The following is a 20,611-nucleotide window of genomic DNA, read 5'->3' on the forward strand; positions in this document are numbered from 1 at the left end:
CAGGAAGTGGAAGCTGCATCACTCCACCCAGGCACTGCCAAGAAAAGGCTGTCCCTCAAAACTCAGCGCTCAAACAAGGAGACCTGTGAGAGAAACCACAGAGAGGCCACCAATCACTTTGAAGGAGCTCCAGAGTTCAGTTGCTGGGAGTGGAGTAATGGTGCACCAGTCAACCATATCAAGAGCTCTGCATAACACTGGCTTGTATGGGAGGGTGGCAAGAAAGAAGCCACTACTCAAAAAGTACCATCTGAAAGCACTTTTGGAGTTTGCTAGAAGGCATGAGAGTGACCAAGCTGCAATGTGGGAAAAGGTTTTGTGGTCAGATGAGACCAAGATAGAGCTTTTTGGCCAAAACTCAAAGTGCTATGTGTGGCGCAAACCTAACACTGCCCATGCCTCAAGACACACCATCCCTACAGTGAAGTATGGTGGTGGCAGCATCATGCTGTGGGGATGCTTCTCATCAGCAGGGACTGGGCATCTTGTTACAATTGAAGGAAGAATGGATGGAGCAAAATACAGAACAATACTGCAGGAGAATCTGCTTCAGTCCGCTAAAAAACTGAAGCTTTGGAGGAAATTCGCCTTTCAGCAGGACAATGATCCCAAGCACAAGGCCAAAGCAACATTGGAGTGGCTCAAGAACAAAAAGGTGAATGTCCTACAGTGGCCCAGTCAAAGTCCTGATCTCAATCCCATTGAGAATCTGTGGCACTATTTGAAAATTGCGGTCCACAAGCGTCGTCCAACCAACCTGAACAACCTGGAGCAAATCTGCCAAGAAGAATGGGCCAAAATCACTCCGACACTGTGTGCAAAGCTGGTACATACTTACCCCAAAAGACTTAAAGCTGTTATTGCAGCGAAAGGTGGCTCTACCAAATATTAATGTTTGGGGGTTGAATAATTAAGCACGCAAGATATTTCAGTTTTTTATTTTTCTTAAAAATATTTCCCAACATAAAACCAATGTCAGCTTACAATAATTGATTTTGAGTTTAAGTGTTTTAAAAAAAAACCTATCGAACAGAATAGCAACATTCAATGTAGCCATTTATAATTAGACCGTAATATGATTGACGAATTGGTCAGGTCTGAAAAACTTTTGCAGGCAGTGTGTTGTACACACCACACAGCCACACATATATGATATAGATATATATATATAATATATATATATATATATATATATATTATATATATAGTTCTCGCATGCATTACTTCTCGCATGCTTATATTGGATTTTTTTCCCTTGGCAATGTAGTCTGCCATTTGCAAATTTAAAAAATAAATCAATTAGCTAAATAGCAAATATTTCCTCTAGAGGTATGTTTCAATTCCTTTGAAAAGTAGTCTCAGCTCATTGATTCAGTCACTTTTAAAATTTCACCTCTGTTCCCCCCCATGCAGCTGCGCTGTGTGCTGTGGATCGAGCTTGCTCAAGATGCAGGTCTGTGTCAAGTTGAAATAGCTCAGTTGGGAGAGTGTTAGACTAAAGATCTAAAGGTCCCTGGTTTAATCATGGGTTTTGGCAAGACAAAGCTTCTTTTTGTATTAATATCTTGAACTAAAAACAGATCACATTCTTTTCTTCAGTGTAGTTGGAGGAAATAACAACGATTTCCATTACATGAGAACTTCATGCTGATTTGAACTCGGCTCTCGCCAGGATAAGCACCAACTAAGACGTAGCTTTACAGTAAACAAATGTGATCCATCTGCATCTCCATCCATTTGTGTTGCTTTCCATCTGATGATGTAGATATCCGTCTGTCTGGTGTTGATTGCAGAAGTGTAATGCTGACTCCAGGGATCAGTTTATTTTTCCTCCCCAGCGCATCAGCGCACACAACAGCTGCAATGCTGGCTCCAGGGATCAACCCAGTGCTGAATCTTTCCATCTCAACCACAGCCAGTTGCTGCGCCTTTCTGTTGCTTCAGATAAGTTGTTCACTGTGCGATGCAACTCTTGGTTACTTAACCTGACATCTCTGAGAAACCGGTTTGTAGAGAATTGAAGGGCTACAAGATGATGCTAATGATCTGATAAACACTGTAGGAGTGGCAACATATATAATGAGGGTGTATTACTTCATTTATACAGTGAGGGTGTATTACTTCATTTTTTATGACAAGTTAAATGGTTAAACTAAGACTAAATTGTTTGCAGATTTAATGCAAGACCATGCATGAACATTGCTAAAGATTAAATCACTTCACCTGTAGATTAAATCTTTTGACCTGTTCATTCCTTTAACTCAATTTTTGACATTCCCTAAATATTTCTCACAATATACAATGAAGCTGCTGTATAACCTATATTAATCACACTGCCCTATTGGAGTAAAGAACAATATTTGTTGATCACAAACTTATTGGCACCTTTTTAATTAAAGTCTGCAAGTTAAGATTAGTCTTAATTGAGCGAGTTAAAACGCTATTCATCAATTAGAAATCAATGCTTATCAATTTAGCAATAGTATACAAACCATTAGCTGTAAAACACGCACAGACACTGAAGCAAAGTAGTTTGTACTCTTAGCACAGCATGGTCAAAACAAAGGAGCTGAATCTAGATGTGAGAAAAGCACTTGATACAACAATTACTACAGCAGCAGAGGAAGCGATAAAGAACGTTGTGGGGAAAACAATTGTAATATGAAAATCCACAATAATCAAGAAGTATTTGAAGATTTGTACAAAAAACATTGCAAAATATAAAAAAATATAATAAAATAAATAATAAAATAAAAATAAATAATAAAAATAAATAAAATAAATAATAAATAATACGAATAAATGTCGATAAAAACGCAAACGTAACTTTCAGTAAGTAAAATAACGAGCTGTTTTACCCTATCCTCTCTTCGCATCACGGAAACTAATCGTCATGTGACTCGTACGCTGACATGTCACATGATTGAGGGAGACGCGCAGTGCTTTGGATTAGCACTGCACCTGAGCATGCGACCGTACAGTGTCTGAGTCCCCCTGCCCCCGTCCCCCACCCCCAACTTGCCATGACACCAGCAGCCAATAGTACAAGCTAGCAGCAACAGCGACGAAGAGAAAGGCTGTGCCCCTCTTTGACATGAGTGAGATTTCGTATCATGATCGCTCATTGCAGGTACCTGGTAAGTAAGTCATTGCTATAACTTGTTAACGCCGAAGCAGATACTGTATGCGGTAGTGTGTGCGCTCCTGGCAATCAATTTCTACAGTCACTCGTATTCGATAACCCTTTCAAACCCCTACTGTGTGCTTGCATTGCTAAATTACTCAATACGAGGAGGAGGGGTGTACGTCTGCGTGTGAGAGAAATAGAGAGAATGTAGATTACGTTGTTGCATATTTAACCCTATAACAAGCTTGTAGTAGCCTACTATTAAAGTTGATTCTAGTCTGCTCAAAAACACTCGCTCACAGTACCAAATATTTATTAGTTTAAACGTTTTCAAATTATTCATTAGAATTTTGTATTCTGATGAAGATCGCTTGACGGCTAATCTCCCACGCCAATCTTTTAATCTAATAAACATTTTGTATTAGGAGCAAGTGTTGCGCTTTTTGAACAGATTATATTTTATTATTTTGGATGCACCTCTACTCGAGTTGCACCATCAGCCCGTACTGGCCACGTCTATAAGCCAGTTGCGTGTCCAAATGGATCTTCTCCGCGTTTTCTTCTTTTTTTCTGTGCAAAATAATGCACAGACAACAGTGATCGCCTCCTCGCTTGAGTCCACGATTCTCCTGAATGATGTCTACCATTGTGCAATGAAAATAGGCGCAGTCCGCGACAGGATATCTCGTGTAGTGAGTGTAGCTTGCATTCCCCAATCTACAGTGAGGAATCGTAGTGCAATTGGTATGTGTGAGTGGCGCAGTGTCTCCTGATTGCAAAACTCATGCAGTGTAAGCCCAGTTTAAGGCGCTGCTTTCAGGTCACAGTCTCCCTGGAGGTGAGGGTCTGAATCACACTAATGACAAATCCTTTTTGTTCATTTATTTCTTAAAACATCCACCGAATGCTTGGTAATTTGACTTGTTTTTCTTGTTACTGTTACAAGGTCATTAAATGAGAGAAAATCGCTGCAAGCCCGCACCTCTGCAATTCCTTCACACTGTTAAACTGCCTCATTATGAGGGGGCCCCTAATTATGCCTTTCCATTACTTTGAATGTGTTATTGTTCAGTTTAACAAGAGAACATCTTGGTAGGACATCTTAGTACAATCATATACATAGTCATTTATATTGGATTATTTGTTCCCTTAGCAATATAGTCTGCCATTTGCAAATTCAAAAAATAAATCAATTAGCTAAATAGCAAATATTTCCTCTAGAGGTATGTTTCAATTCCTTTGAAAAGTAGTCTCAGCTCGTTGATTCAGTCGCTTTTATAATTCCCCCTCTGTGTCCCCATGCAGCTGCGCTGTGTGCTGTGGCTCAAGCTGGCTTGATGAGGCAGGCAATGCGAATGCCTAAACTTACTTTTCTATCACACGAGAAACAAGTTATGCTTTAATGGCTTGGCTGTCTCAAGTTAGTTTGTATTGTTAATGTAACACCGCGCTGTTGCCCAGTCATTGTATCATATGAAGTATCGCTTGCCAGTTGGGGTGACGGTCTGCTGATAAAAGTTAAGACTATATTTTGAAGGATCATTTCTAGAGTGAAACATGTTTTGAAGGGACTGGTCTCGGTATCGACCAGGGCCCTGTTCCTCGTAGCTGGTTGAACTAATTCAGGCTAATTAGAGGTTAGCCAAATTCGATTATCCCGATAATTGAAGTCAGACTATCTCTGTTCCTCGACGTGAATACAGACTAAAAGCGTCTCGATAACTCAATTCCGACTGAAGAAACCCGGGTAATTGCGTGTGCTCGTGCTCCTCAAAGAGAGAATCACAGAGCACTGAAACAATGATCTTCACGAAAGATGAGGTTGAAACAGAGAGCAACTTTTTTTCAGCCTGACTGAGCAAGAGCTTATAATGGAAAGTTTTGAGGAATAGAAAAGCATTATCACAACTAAATGCAACACTGCTGCTGCAGCCAAGTCCAGAGAGGAAGTATGGAAAACAATTGCAGAGAAGCTAAATGTGTAAGTTTTTTTTTTTTTGTTTTAATTTGTGGAGCACCACACATGTGACAATGATGTCACGGGATCTGTCACAGATCATCTGAGAATAATTGTGGTCAAGTCATGGATCATGGATGATGAAATATAAGCACGTTGCTAGAAATTGAAACACATTAAATTAACTTAAAGAGTAATTGGTAGGAACAAATGGACTGCACAATTTTTGATTTCCTTGAAACAATCTTTTATAGTAAAATGAACACATTTATTCCTATTAAAATAAGTATAACAAAACTGTCAGAAGTGGGATTTGAACCCATGCCTCCATTTGGAGACCAGCACACCCAATTGTTTGGAAAGACAGAGTCCTTGAGTCTGGTGCCTTAGACCACTCGGCCATTATGACAAGCGACGGTTGCTCTACTAGAAAACCATGTTATTTATTTCAGCACAGACTAGGGTTGTGTATTGTATCAAGGCCCCACTGATTTCACTATGTAACACAATTTTTGTTCCTGGGTAGTAAGTGTTATTTCCTAATTGCTTATGCCTCAAAAGTATAGAAAATGGCTATTTTTCCCCACAAACTTTGCTTTTGTGACCAGGACAGTGATATTTCAAAATATCACTATTTCCAATGGGAAAATGGGCAAATGTGTGTCTCTTCATTCACATAAAGTCAGAAAAAAACAACATATGAATCCAAATTAACATGTATTTATACTAAAGTAATACAAAAATGACTACAAAAGATTTAGAAGTGAGTAGTTTTTCGAGATTTACAATTATACTGTATTTAAATACTAAACACGGGGTGTATCTTCAGCAGCACTGAATAAATCCCGTGCGCCCGTCCGTATCTTTCAAAAGCTCCGTCAAGTTCATAAAGGGTCATGCAGAAGGAGAGGCTTCTGTGAAAGGCAGAGATCAACATGCGAGCTGTATAAGTGAGAGAGGGCAAGCATGCCCAGAGAAAGAGGGACAGGAAACAGATCCAGAGCGAGAGGAACAGCGAACAGATCCAGAGAGGGAGGGACACCAAACAGATCCAGAGAGGGAGGGACAACAAACAGATCCAGAGAGGGAGGGACAACAAACAGATCCAGAGAGGGAGGGACAGCAAACAGATCCAGAGAAAGAAAGTAATCGGGCCGCTGCAGCAACTCCTTCCAGAAATGAGAGCGATTTAGGTGACAAAGACACTGGGCCCAGACAAGTGAAGCTGAATAGCTACCCACACAAAAGTTTTGGTACACAGAAAAGGGCATTTCAGTACTGCTGCTTTGTGAAATACAGTTGGGTAGAGTACTCTTTCCACGAAAACGCAGCTTTCTGCTTTCCATGTAGAGTTTTTGGCAAAAACATTAAATTTGATTCTTTTGTCAGTAATGGCTGCAAAAATTGGAAAAAAAGCCTTGTTTATCTTCGGTAAACATGAGATGGAACAAACACACAGAGACAGTGTTGTGGCATGGCAAAGCTACTAGGCAACTAGCAATCATGGGAACATTGCTCAGATTTTAACATCTGCCCATGCTAGTGATATTGCAGAGAGAAGGGAGTATCTGAGGAGAATTGTTGCGGTCACCTCAATGTTAGGAAGACAGGAACTCTAGTGAAAGCACAAATAGAGCGAACTTTCTTGAATGTATGGAGTTTTTGAAGGAGTTTTACCCTTTCCTGCAAAGGTACAATACTCCATCAAATGCATCCTTTTCTCTCTCCAGAATTTCAGAATGACATGATGGAATGCTGTGCTCAAGAGATTACGGACACCATAGTCTCTGAGATGTCAAAGTCTGGAATGTATGCCATTATGGCAGATGAGGCCAGGGATGGGCAGTCTGAACAGCTGGCTCTGTGTGTTAGGTATGTGACAGAGGGGACAGTTAAGGAGCGTTTACTAGCACTAGCTGAAATCAAGTCATTTGATGCCCAATCAATAGCAAATGAGTTGCAACAGCAGCTCCAAATGAGAGGGGTAGCAGGCCTAAATTGCACTGCACAGACCTATGATGGTGCAGCTGTCATGAGTGGGTCCAAAGGAGGTGTGAAAGCACATTTCAGAGTGCTGCATCTGGAGGCAATTTATGTACATTGCTATGCTCATGAGCTTAATTTGGTGTTGTGTCATACTTGCAGGTCTATTCCAGAGAAGGCTGAGTTTTTCAGTTTCTTGGAGAATGTGTATTAGTTTTTCAGTACATCCCTAGCTGACCACCACAAGTTCAAAGAAGCTCAGTCCAAACTTGGAATAGCATCAGCGGAACTTGTGCAGCTCTCAAACACACGATGGGCCTGCCAGCTGCGGTCCATAAATGCAGTCGTGGACACTTTAATTGCTATTTTTGATTGTCTATCTGCCATTTGATCCCCCATGGCTGTTGGTCTGAGTGCAAAGCTTCATAAGTTCTTGTGACAGAGATCGAATGACGCTTGGTGTTAGATCTCCTTCCCGACCAGTGAGGGCACTAGAAAGAAGGAACAGAGTAACCTTAAACAAATGGCAAGACAATTTATTCGAAGGGTAGGTGGACGTCGGCCATTTAGGAAAGGGGTGGAGCTATGGCACCCAAGCTCACTGACCCGGACAGTAAACGGTGTGGCATCTGAAGATTGGAGGAGCGGATGCACTCGTTAACCTAGGGATCATGGGCGAGGGTATAAATAGGGGGGCGTGGCTTTGTGAGCTGTTCCTTTGCAGATGGTTATGCTAAATAACCCAGAAGGAGCCCGTTTGTATACCGAAATCGTGAGTGTCCTGCTTGTTTGTGTATTAACACTGTTTGTCTTGTGTTGTTTTCACTAGAATACTGAGCACGATCCGAAGCTGCAGCCGCAGACTAGCGTAAAACCCGGATATCACCACTCGCCTTTCCACTACAGGAACCGTCTCTTTGCACCATGAGCACTAAAATCACGCACTGTCGGAATTGTGTCTGTGTTTTGTGTTTTGTGTGGGTGAAAGAACTGGACTTTGGGTTACGGGTCAAACCCGTGGGATTATAAATTAGAAGTGATACACGCCGCTGTACCACTTCCAACATTATTATTATTTGCAGGTTAGCTATAAGGCTCTGGACGTTGAATTCATTTAATAAACACCCTTGCACCTGTATATCATCGTCTGTGTCATTTATCCACTCTGCACTGCACTCACCTGCACGTATTCACCACTTTGCCACACGTAGTGTGAGATGTGGGATGGACTACGCAGCACTGTCTTTGCTGCTGGAGCTGGTGGATAGCAGGCGGGAGGCGGAGGAGAGAAGGAGAGAGGAGAGGTACACCGTGCTGATCGAGAGGGTAGGGCTGGCGATACCTCCCCCCACATCAGCAGAACTAAAAATGACGGCGCCAAAGGCAAGGACGCACAAAATGACGGGGGAGGAAGAACCTGAAGCTTACCTGGTGGTGTTTGAGCGGTTGGGTACCACCGCTTCATGGCCCCGACAGTACTGGGCAAGCCAACTAGGACCCTGCCTGATTGGTGAAGCCCAGGCAGCATACCAGGCGTTGGGCGATGACGCCGCCGCCCAGCACGACCTAGTAAAGCTGGCCATTCTCCGCCATCTGAACATCACGGAGGTAACTCACCGTGTGAGGTTCAGGGAGTATAAAAGGTCCCCGGATATACGCCCCAGGGTGGTCGCGCAGAAACTCCGACCACATGTTACACTGGCTCACCCCGGCGCTAAAAACAAGCGCACAGATGGGTGAGGCCATTGTGATCGAGCAGTTTTGCCATGTGTTCGGTGCCGAGACCCAAGCGTGGATACTTTGAAGACTCCCTGGTATCAGCCCAGACTGGGCTACTGACGACGCCAGGCCAGCGGACCGTCCGAGCCCCACCTCCTCCCTCTGCTCCCCCAGCTCTATCACCAGGACCGGGTCAACGACCTCCTAGAGAGCCGGCCCCAATGGGCGACCTTGTCTCCCCCCATGGAGACCAAGGTTGGCCTCTGTGCCCTCCTTTCCCCCTACCTGTTTTAGTTGCCACCAGCCAGGTCAGCAGGCCAGGTCATGCCCATTTGCCCATTTGTGAAGGAGTGCGACGTGGCCGTATGCAATCTGGCATCTGAAGCGGATAAGCGAGAGAAAAATGGTCGGGAGGGGCCTTGTATTGTTAATGTAGTTTTAGGCAATGTGAAAACCCATGCATTAGTGGACACAGGGTGTGGTCAGACCTTAATTAGAGCATCTCTCCTAGGCGGTGTGTTGTGATCTCCTGTATCCATGGAGACACGGCAACATACCCTACAGTTAAAGCATATTTATCGGTTGGTCCGATTAAACGTCACCTGGTAGTGGGGGTGGCGGAAAGGCTACCACATCCAGTTATTCTGGGTCGAGACTGGCCAAACTACAAAGATTTGCTGAAATTAATGCCCGTCCCGACCATACACGTAAAAGTGGCAGAAAAAGCCGAAAAGGAAACGATTGGTAGCGTATTTCCTTTTCAAACGGAAATGTTCTCTCCCCTATTCCGGCCAAGAAAAACAAATAAAGAGAGAAGGTTACGAAAATGGGAGGGAGCATTAATGACACAAGGCTGGGGGCTGGTGGGAGCCTGCTATAACGGTGAAAAACGCCAGTCAAAGGGGGTAGGAATGCAGTGCCACTGAGAGGGCGAGGTTACTGGGCCATTAAGGGCAGATGCTACTCCCGCCCCTCTCAATATACTGGACATATGGTACTCAAATGTGGACATAGTGTGGGGCCAGAAAAACGATCCCTCACTAGTGCACATTTGGGGACAGGTCCGGTCTGTTGAAGGTAAGGATGTTGAAGGCTCTGGGGCACTGGTATTTCCACACTTCATTATCAAGGGGCAATTACTACATAGGGTAAACCTGGCCGCGAGCACAGGACAGCCTGTAACACAGTTATTGGTTCCCTCGTTCGCCGGCCGGAGGTCATGAGGCTGGCGCATGATACCCTTTTGCGGGGCACCTCGGAGCCGACAAGACAAGGGAACGAATATTGGCTCGGTTTTTTTGGCGAGGACTTTATAGAGATGTGTCGAAATATGTAGCCACGTGCCCAGAATGCCAGCAAGTAACGCCGGGTCGAGTGCGCCACGCCCCTTTGGTTCCACTGCTGATTATTTCCACCCCCTTTGAGGGCATCGCAATGGACATAGTCGGCCCTTTGCTACCTTCTGACTCCGGGTATATGCATATATTAGTGGTGGTAGATTACGCAACACGATACTCGGAGGCAGTTCCATTGAGGTCCACTATTGCCGCGGCGTTAGCCAAAGAACTAGTGCAGATTATGGCAAGAGTAGGGATCCCCAAGGAGATATTGACTGATCATGGAACTAATTTCTTGTCGAACACGTTACAGCAGGTATATAAAATACTAAAAATACGTCCCATCAGAACGTCTGTTTATCGTCCACAGACGGACGGTTTGGTGGAACATTTTAATCAGACCTTGAAGGCGATGCTGAGACGGTTTGTAAATCGAGCAAAAACATTGGGCATCGCTGCTTCCCTACCTCCTTTTCGCAGTGAGAGAGGTGCCGCAGAGTTCAACAGGGTTCTCCCCCTTCGAACTCTTGTACGGCCGACAGCCTCGCGGCATTCTAGATCTGTTGAGAGAGGGATGGGAGGAGCACAAAGGCTTGTCTAAAAAATGTAGTGCAGCACATGCTCCTACTCAGAGATCGCCTAGATTTGGTCGGTCGTTTGGCCCAAGACAATCTCAAAGCGGCTCAGCACCAACAACAGCAGCATTACAGTCAAAATGCATTGATTCGAACCTTTCGACCTGGAGACAAGGTAATGCTGCTGCTTCCCTCAACAGAATCCAAACTATGTGCTAAATGGCAGGGGCCATACGAAGTGATTCGGGCTATAGGAAAAGTGAATTATGAAATTAGACAGCCTGATCGCCGAAATGAAAAAGAAAGTTATCATATAAATTTATTAAAGCCCTGGCAGGCAAGAGAGGTCTTATTTATAGCCTCAGGCAATGTAGAAGATGATTTGGGCCCTGAGTTAGAATCCTCTAGCACAAAGAACATTTCAATGGGGGAACAATTACTTCCAGATCAGCAATGTGAGCTGCGCATGTTAATTGAGGAATTTAGTGGTGTTTTTGTAACGTGCCCGGTAGAACTAACCTTGCTGAATATGACATTATCACTCTGCCAGGTGTCACAGTGAGAGAGAGACCATACCAGATCCCAGAAAGTCGACGAAATGGCGTTCGCAAAGAGGTATGGTACATGCTCGAACTTGGGGTGATTGAACCTTCCAGGAGCGAGTGGTGCAGTCCGATTGTCATAGTGAGCAAAAAGGATGGCACCAACCGTTTCTGTGTGGACTTTCGTAAGGTAAACGCCATTGCGAAGTTTGATGCGTATCCCATGCCTCGGGTCAACGAGCTTCTCGATAGACTGGGGAAGGCAGGGTTTATTTCCACCCTAGACCTGACGAAAGGATACTGGCAGATCCCGTTAACTCGTAGATCCAGAGAGAAAATGGCATTTTCAACGCCAGAAGGGCTGTTCCATTTCACAACCATGCCGTCTGGACTTCATGGTGCGCCCGCTGCCTTTCAAAGACTTATGGACCAGGTTTTACATCCACATGGTGAATATGCGGCAGCGTATATTGATGATGTGGTCATTTGCAGCTCCACCTGGCGAGAGCAATTGGCTAGAATCACAGCCGTCCTTAAGTCTCTAAGGGCAGCCTGGCTAACAGCCGATCTGCGGAAATGTGCATTTGCAAAAGAAGAGACACAATATTTGGGCTTTATAATGGGGAATGGGAAGGTGATACCCGTTGTCAGCAAGGTCCAGGCCTTGATGAACGCGCAAATCCCCAAAACCAAGGCTCAGGTGAGGTCGCTGTTGGAGTTGGCCGGTTATTATCGCCGCTTTATCCCCGAGTATGCCACAGTGGTCAATCCCTTAATTGACCTCACCAGAAAGAGAGCACCAAATTTAATTAAGTGGTCAGTAGAATGTCGGGGGGCGTTTGATACTGTTAAGCAGAAACTATGCCAGGCCCCCGCTCTCATTACTCCAGACTTTACCAAGCGATTCTTCCTCCACACTGATGCATCGGATGTGGGTTTGGGTGCAGGCCTGTCCCAAAGGGTAAACGGAGTAGAACATCCCATACTGTACATTAGTAAAAAAATGCTCCCTCGGGAGCGCAACTACTCCGTCGTCGAAAAGGAGTGTTTGGCCATTAAATGGGCTACTCACTCCTTAAGATACTACCTGCTGGGGCACTCATTTGATATCGTCACTGACCACGCCCCACTCATGTGGTTAAGCACAATGAAGGACAGGAATGCCCGATTAACTCGGTGGTATCTGGCATTACAGCCCTTCATGTACCACATGGTACACCGTGCAGGGAAAGACCACCAAAATGCGGATTATTTTTCCCGGGAGGGGGGAGCAATGGGTAAGGTAGATTTAGCCGCGTGTTCCTTCGGCTCCACTCTGAGTGGTGGGATATGTGACAGAGATCGAATGATGCTTGGTGTTAGATCTCCTTCCCGACCGGTGAGGGCACTATAAAGAAGGAACAGAGTAACCTTAAACAAATGGCAAGACAATTTATTCTGAAGCGTAGGTGGACGTCGGCCATTTAGGAAAGGGGCGGAGCTACGGCACCCAAGCTCACTGACCCGGACGGTAAACGGCATGGCATCTGAGGATTGGAGGAGCGGATGCACTCGTTAACCTAGGGGTCATGGACGAGGGTATAAATAGGGGGGTGTGGCTTTGTGATCTGTTCCTTTGCAGATGGTTATGCTAAATAACCCAGAAGGAGCCTGTTTGTTTACTGAAACCGTGAGTGTCCTGCTTGTTTGTGTATTAACACTGTTTGTTTTGTGTGTTGTTTTCACTAAGACTACTGAGCACGATCCGGAGCTGCAGCTGCAGGCCAGCGTAAAACCCGGATATCACCACTCACCTTTCCACTACAGGAACCGTCTCTTTGCACCATGAGCACTAAAATCACGCACTGTCGGAATTGTGTCTGTGTTTTGTGTTTTGTGTGGGTGAAAGAACTGGACTTTGGGTTATGGGTCAAACCCGTGGGATTATAAATTAGAAGTGATACATGCCGCTGTACCACTTCCAACATTATTATTATTTTCAGGTTTGCTATAAGGCTCTGGACATTGAATTCATTTAATAAACACCCTTGCACCTGTATATCATCGTCTGTGTCATTTATCCACTCTGCACTGCACTCACCTGCACATATTCGCCACTTTGCCACAGTTTTCCACCATGTATTTACTACTGGTGTTTCAGTCCCTTCTTTCTATAACTGAGGGACTACACAAGTTCCTCCAGAAAGTGACTGTAGACCTGGCAGAAGCTTGTTTCGGCAAACAAGCTGTATGTGACACATTGATAGGCAAACGCAAAGATGCAAGAACGCAAGAAAGCGCAAACAAAGGAAAATGGGAGATTTTGTGGTGGAGACCTCCTTGAGTTTAAGAAAAGAATTGTCATGTTCCCAAACAATGAAAACAGAGTTGTTGCTCCCCTGCTTGGACAGGATGGTTTGTGAGCTTGACCAGTGATTCTCGACTGCAGATGCAGGTCTGCTCAAAGACATACAGGCATGCAGCCCCAACTTAAAAAACTTCCTAGATACATCATGCTTAACTGAGTTTGCCAAGCACTACGGTATTAATGTTAAAACAGCAGAGATGTTGGTGGCTATAAACTTTCTTGCTCGGAAAAGAGAGGCTGGATGTCCTCCCAAAGATATGCTTGCTGTGCACAACCTCCGGGATGATGATATGTTTCCTTCTCTGAAAGAAATCATTCAGGTTGTCCTCACAATTCCTGTGAGCAGCTGCTCCTGTGAAAGGTCCTTTAGTGCACTGCGCTGGCTGCACTCCTGGTTGCGTAAGACAATGGATCAGAAAAGGTTTGCAAGTCTTGCAGCCATGTTCGTTGAGGGTGCAGTGCTTGGGCCACTAAGCCACAATAGTGTCATTGACCACTTTGCCACCTTTAAAAATAGGAGGTACACTTTGATGCGTCCACCCACAAAATAAGCATCAAAAGAGAGAGGCAGGAGGAGCAGTTCTGTAATATAGGTTGTAATGTTTGTTTGGGATCTTACTTTTTTATCAGATTTTATTCCTAATTATTTTCAGTTTTTTTTTAATTTATTTAGCTCATTAGTTGAATTTATTTTTGCCCCATTGTGGATGATACTGTTAAAGATGTTCCATGTGTCTGAATTATTGGGTTAATTTTGAGCTACAATTAACAAAAGGGTGAAACTTAAATAAAGATTTTTTTTCTAATGGTATAATATGACCTGCATGTCTTCTCTTTTCTTTTCTCTCTCTCTCTCTCTCTCTCTCTCTCTCTCTCTCTCTCTCTCTCTCTCTCTCTCTCTCTCTCTCAAAATAAAATCCAGAAATTATTTTGGCTACATAGTACAGCCATTTTTGTGCATTTTGTTGGTGTTGGATGGATGGGGACAGAGTGGACTTTAATTTCTTTATTTGGATAGAAAAAATTAAGTAAGTCAAATTAGATCAGTGTCTAACACAAACTATGAGACAGGAATACTTTTAGCCAACCATGACCAAAACTAACATTATTTTGACAGATTTTACACACTGTAAAAATACATGATGAAAAGACGTTTTGGAGCTTTAAAAAAAATCCTGGGGGAGTATGCCCAGACCCACCTAAAAGAGCCTTAGCCCCCCTATCCATGAATCTCTAGTGACGTCCCTGGTAATTTGAATGCGTGTGATTATGCCTTTGCATTACTTTGAATGTGTCATTGTTCAGTTTAACATGCGCTAACCGGCCACACCTTGTGCGTGTGGCCAGTTAGCTCAGTTGGTTAGAGCACGGTGCTAATAATGCCAAGGTCGCGGGTCCGATCCCTGTTTACTTTTCTTCATTAAATAAACAACAGCATTTGTAATGGTGCCACAATTAAAATTCTTTAAAAAGAAAAAATTCGTACCTGCACGGGGAAACCCCAATGGATTTCTAGTCCATCTCCTTAACGACTCGGCCACGGCTACATGCTCTCATATTATTGTCAAAAGAAGTAAACGACACCCGCAGTAATGCTGTAGATTGGAATATAGGCTAAATAATGAACCGAAGTCAAATGCATTTGGTGAAACTCTTATCAGATTTTGTACAAGGCAATCACACATGGGAAAATGTAAATACAATATCCTTTCTGTCAACGTTCATAATAATGAATACATGAAGCTAAAACTGATATTTTATTACAAACACGTTAGAAATGCAAGCAAACTTCAAGTCATTTATATTTATTCTCAAATAAGACAATTTCCATTGCTAAAAAAGACCTCCCTTTGTGCTTCTCTGAAGACATGCAATGGAGGGTGCACTGGAGTTTTTCAGTATGGGGAATATTACAAATTAACACTGTAATTTAATATAAACATGTAGGGCGGGCGTCTCATTTACCAAAAATTGTCACAATGTATTTATCTCCATAATGCATAGGTAATAAATACGTACATACATTAAAACTATTTGGAGAATGCGGGCATCAATCCTGCTACTTCTCACAGGCTAAGCTCCTAATTCCCCTGGAAGTGTTTCTTCTATTCTCATAGGTTATATCGCAGCTTGATACGAGTAATTTATATTGGATTTTTTTTCCCTTGGCAATGTAGTCTGCCATTTGCAAATTCAAAAAATAAATCAATAGCAAATATTTCCTCTAGAGGTATGTTGATTCAGTCGCTTTTAAAATTCCCCCTCTGTGGCTTGAGCTTGCTTGATGAGGCAGGCAATGTGAATGCCAAAACTTACTTTTCTATCACATGAGAAACAAATTATGCTTTAAGGGCTTGGCTGTCTCAAGTTAGTTTGTAGTGTTAATGTAACACTGCGCTGTTGCCCAGTCATTGTATCATATGACGTAGCGTTTGCCAGTTGGGGGCGACTGTCTGCCAATAAAAGTTAAGACTATATTTTGAAGGATCATTTCTAGAGTGAAACTGGTCTCGGTATCGACCAGGGCCCTGTTCCTCGTAGCTGGTTTAACTAATTCAGACTAATCAGAGGTTAGCCAGATTGGATGAACCCGATAATTGAAGTCAGGCTATCTCCGCTCCTCGATGCAAATACAGGCTAAAAGTGTCTCGTTAACTCGATTCCGACTGAAGAAACCCGGGTAATTGCACGTGCTCGTGCTCCTCAAAGGGAGAATCACAGAGCGCTGAAACAATGATCTTCACCAAAGATGATGGCGAAACAGAGAGCAACTTTTTTTCAGCCTGACTGAGCAAGAGCTTATAATGGAAAGTTTTGGGGAACATAAAAGCATTATCACAACTAAATGCAACACTGCTGCTACTGCCAAGTCCAGAGAGGAAGCATGGAAAACAATTGCAGATAAGCTAAATGTGTAAGTTTTTTTTTTGTTTGTTTTATTTGTGGAGCACCGCACATACGACAATGATGTCGCAGGATCTGTCACATATCATCTGAGAATAATTGAGGTCAAGTCATGGATGATGTACAGTATTATTCAAAGTCTGACTCCTACTGTCTAGCACTAGCATTGTATAATTGTCATTAAAATGTTGGACTATTTGAATCAGTTGCTGAATTGCAGCTGATTTTTAATTTCATGTAAGTGATAATGTCATAGGTACCTGTACATTAATGCTGTGAAAGGATTTCCTGTTCACAAAATCTGCCTCATTTGGTCCTGAGGGTGCCTTGATGGGGATCTGATTGCAGTCCACATCATCAATGACTTGGTCAAGGTTGTCCTGGAAGAAAACTTGCTTACTTCTGCTCTGACAATGTTCCCCAACTCTGAGGATTGTTTTTTCCAGCATGAAAATGCTCCATGCCACACAACCAGGTCAATCAAGGTGTGGATGGAGGACCACCAGATCAAGACCCTGTCATGGTCTGCCCAATCTCCAGACCTGAACCCCATTGAAAGACTCTGGAATGTGATCAAGAGGAAGATGGATGGTCACAGGCCATCAAACAAAGCCGAGATGCTTGAATTTTTGCGCCAGGAGTGGCATAAAGTCACCCAACATCAATGTGAAAGACTGGTGGAGAGCATGCCAAGACGCATGAAAGCTGTGATTGAAAATCAGGGTTATTCCACCAAATATTGATTTCTGAACTCTTCCTAAGTTAAAACATTAGTATTGTGTTGTTTAAAAATGAATATGAACTCATTTTCTTTGCATTCTTCAAGGTCTGACAACACTGCATCTTTTTTTGTTATTTTGACCAGTTGTCATTTTCTGCAAATAAATGCTCTAAATGACAATATTTTTATTTGGAATTTGGGAGAAATGTTGTCAGTAGTTTATAAAATAAAACAAAAATGTTCATTTTACCCAAACACATACCTATCAATAGTAAAACCAGAGAAACTGATAATTTTGCAGTGGTCTCTTAATTTTTTCCAGAGCTGTATGTGTGTGTGTGTGTGTGTGTGTGTGTGTGTGTGTGTGTGTGTGTGTATATATATATATATATATATATATATATATATACTAATATAATATATATATATATAATTATAGGTCGTCCCCGCCATGCCTCGGAGTATGGCCAGGGAAATGGTTACAATATTTACATAGGAAGTTAACTGAAAATTATTTATCTCGGAATAACATGTACTTTCTCAACTTAAATATACAGATGGCTTCAAAAGATTACCGACAGTCAAGGGTAGATATTTTTTGGAAAACATGTGGTTATCTCAAATTGAATATGTTTTACTGACTTACAGAATATATAATGGCTATTCTGGGACTGTGTAAGAAAAGGTCTGAATATGTCAAGAACAAATCATACAGCCACACTATCACTATAAATGGACGGTGAACCATACAAGAACAACGAACTGCTACAAGGTACGTACCTCTATGTTTAGAATTGTAAATGTCTGAAATGTTTAGAAATGTTTGCATGGAAATGTATTTCGTTACGCTTATGGAAAGGGGTGTTTTAACTTGTGTAATGAAGACCCTAGCGGTTTTAGGATGCGTTGGGTCAGTAACTCTGAGATATAAAATCAAATATAAATACATACTTAACATTTGGAATTTTAGTTAAGTATTATTATTATTATATTTTTTTTCATATTTTATAGAATTCGAGGAGCTTATAGAAGAACATTTAATTTCACATAACGAGGTAGTGATTGATCAAGACAACAATCAGTCTATTATCCCGCTTTCGCCTTCTTGGACCTTAGAAGCTCAAGGCTATACGAATAAGTAACATACTCTCGCTAGACCAAAATATTGCGATCTTTTTTTTTTTCTTTTCCTGTAAGTATTCATGCAGTCTTTAAACTATAGAAGGGCCCCCTGGAGAGCACATCCAGCTTGAGCTTCCAATATCACAGATCATCCCAAGGGACTTTTTAAATAACATCTCAGTGACTGTAGAGATGGCTGATAGTGAGTAAATTTATGAAGTTATGTATAATTATTATAGTTTATTTACATTATTTAAAGTTATTATTTTTTATTATTATATTATTTAATTATTTATTAACAATTGTTGATATCTATAATTATTTATATATTGGAAAATTTAATTCATATGATATTTAAAATTTGGAATAATAAAATAATATGAAAAGTTATTATTATATTTAATTTTTTAAAAATATAACCGTTGACAAAGTAAGACAAAATCTGAGACTGATGAAACTTCTGGGATTAGTTACCTTCTCATGAATTTTTTTTTGTTTTTTTTATTATTATTAACAAATATAGATATGCAATTATTATATATTTGGAAATTAAGTTATGTATAATTATTAAAAGTTATTATTTTTATTATTTTTTTTATGTTATTTTTTATTATTATTATTTCGTTTTTAAAAATATAACTGTTTCATTCTGTTTTAGAATCTGACTACTTTGAAGACCCCGATCAACTGGAAGAGTACTTCAAGACATGACCTACTTTCGGGCTCAGAGGTATCCCTGAGGCTCCACAGTATTCATACTTGTCACAATAAATATCTAATTATTTATACAGACTAGTAAATATTAATTATAATTAATAATTCAATATTATATTTATACAAATCAGTAATTATTTTATTATTATTATTATTATTATTATTATTATTTATTATTATTATTATTATTATTATTATTATTATTATTTTTTTTTTTTTTTAGAAAGCCCTGAAGAAACCCAAAGGAATGACGTGGCCGGTACATCAGAGGGTGTAGATGTAAAAGCGTGCACCCCTACAGAAAGCTATAATAATAAACCAAAATCTGAAAAAAAGACCTCTCAAAAGTAAGTGAAGTAACTTAAAAAAAATGATGGTGAGTAAGTAGATTGAAGAAAATGCACAGAGTCCTTTTCTTCAATCAGTTGCCAGGTTTATTGAAATATGCAAGGAGTCTGGTCCCAGGTACAGGACAAACAGAATACTCATCATTACAATGTTTGCATGACATTAAATACCCTTCTGTATAGATGGTCCACCTCCCCTTTCTCTGACACTTAACCAATTGCAAAGGTAATTTAATTTATTGTGTGTGTGTGTGTGTGTGTGTGTGTGTGTGTGTGTGTGTGTGTGTGTGTGTGTGTGTGTGTGTCTAGTGTGACAACCTCTGAACTCAGTGCATTCTTCACACTCCTGGAGACAAAAGGTCCATACATCTGCCTTTTGTTATCTTCTTGGGACCCCCTTGGATCCTAGTGGCATTATCTCTTTCGATCTCTCTGAAGTCTTTAGAGCCTGTTCCCTTCTAGTCCACAGCATTGTTATCTCGTTAGCTTGCAGTCAATGTTGGGCAAGAGCTTGTAGACGCAATGTCTCTATCAATGGTTAGCAGTACATGCAATTTGAACCAAACAGTCTGCTATCTGCAATATTAGTCTCTTTTCAGAAAAGAACACCAGTATAGCTCTGCCAGTCCACATGCGTAGCAAACTGCTAATCAATTCTCGATCCATGTTTTCCAACATACCCTACTTTTAGAATATAAGATGGAGGGGGGTGACCCGCTACAACCAAGTTGCTCACGTGATCCCGAGCTCTCAGATGTCCTCTTCGCTGGTTCTGAGTAGTCACATCAAGTAATGTGTTTGTATAATATATTATAGTGAAGCATGTTCCTTCATTCTAAGTCTCTCCATTATGTGTAGGTATCTACCTTGCTTTCGCTGTTTCTATATGTAAGTGTGCTATAAGCAAAAACAAAACAAAGATACGTACAAATAATACAAAAAAATGAAAAATAAACATAGAAAAATACAGTAAATACAGTTAATATCACTGTACACAGGTGTTATTTCTTATTCATGGTGGCTCCCAGTAAGTTTACAGTTTCCCATCTGTCAATGGTCCTTTGTAACTGTCGCTGTTGTTTTTTCCACCAGAAACGCTGAATGCTATTCCACAGGATCAATACTATTAGTAATAACAGTATTATTAAAACAATATAATCCCAAAAGGGTTCCCTAAGGCCTGCCCTAACCATCCATATTGTTTCAATACAGTGGC

General features: G+C 41.6%; 1 long non-coding RNA gene across 1 annotated transcript; it reads left to right on the forward strand.

Annotated features, from left to right (window-relative positions):
• Positions 1 to 17,875: 17,875 nt before the first annotated feature.
• LOC121319180 lies at positions 17,876 to 19,038 on the forward strand. The gene is made up of 3 exons (XR_005950676.1): positions 17,876 to 17,984; positions 18,224 to 18,536; positions 18,993 to 19,038. It is a non-coding gene; the product is annotated as an uncharacterized LOC121319180 (long non-coding RNA).
• Positions 19,039 to 20,611: the final 1,573 nt, after the last annotated feature.

This window comes from Polyodon spathula, chromosome 8 (genome assembly GCF_017654505.1).
Source record: "Polyodon spathula isolate WHYD16114869_AA chromosome 8, ASM1765450v1, whole genome shotgun sequence".
Lineage (NCBI taxonomy): Eukaryota > Metazoa > Chordata > Actinopteri > Acipenseriformes > Polyodontidae > Polyodon > Polyodon spathula.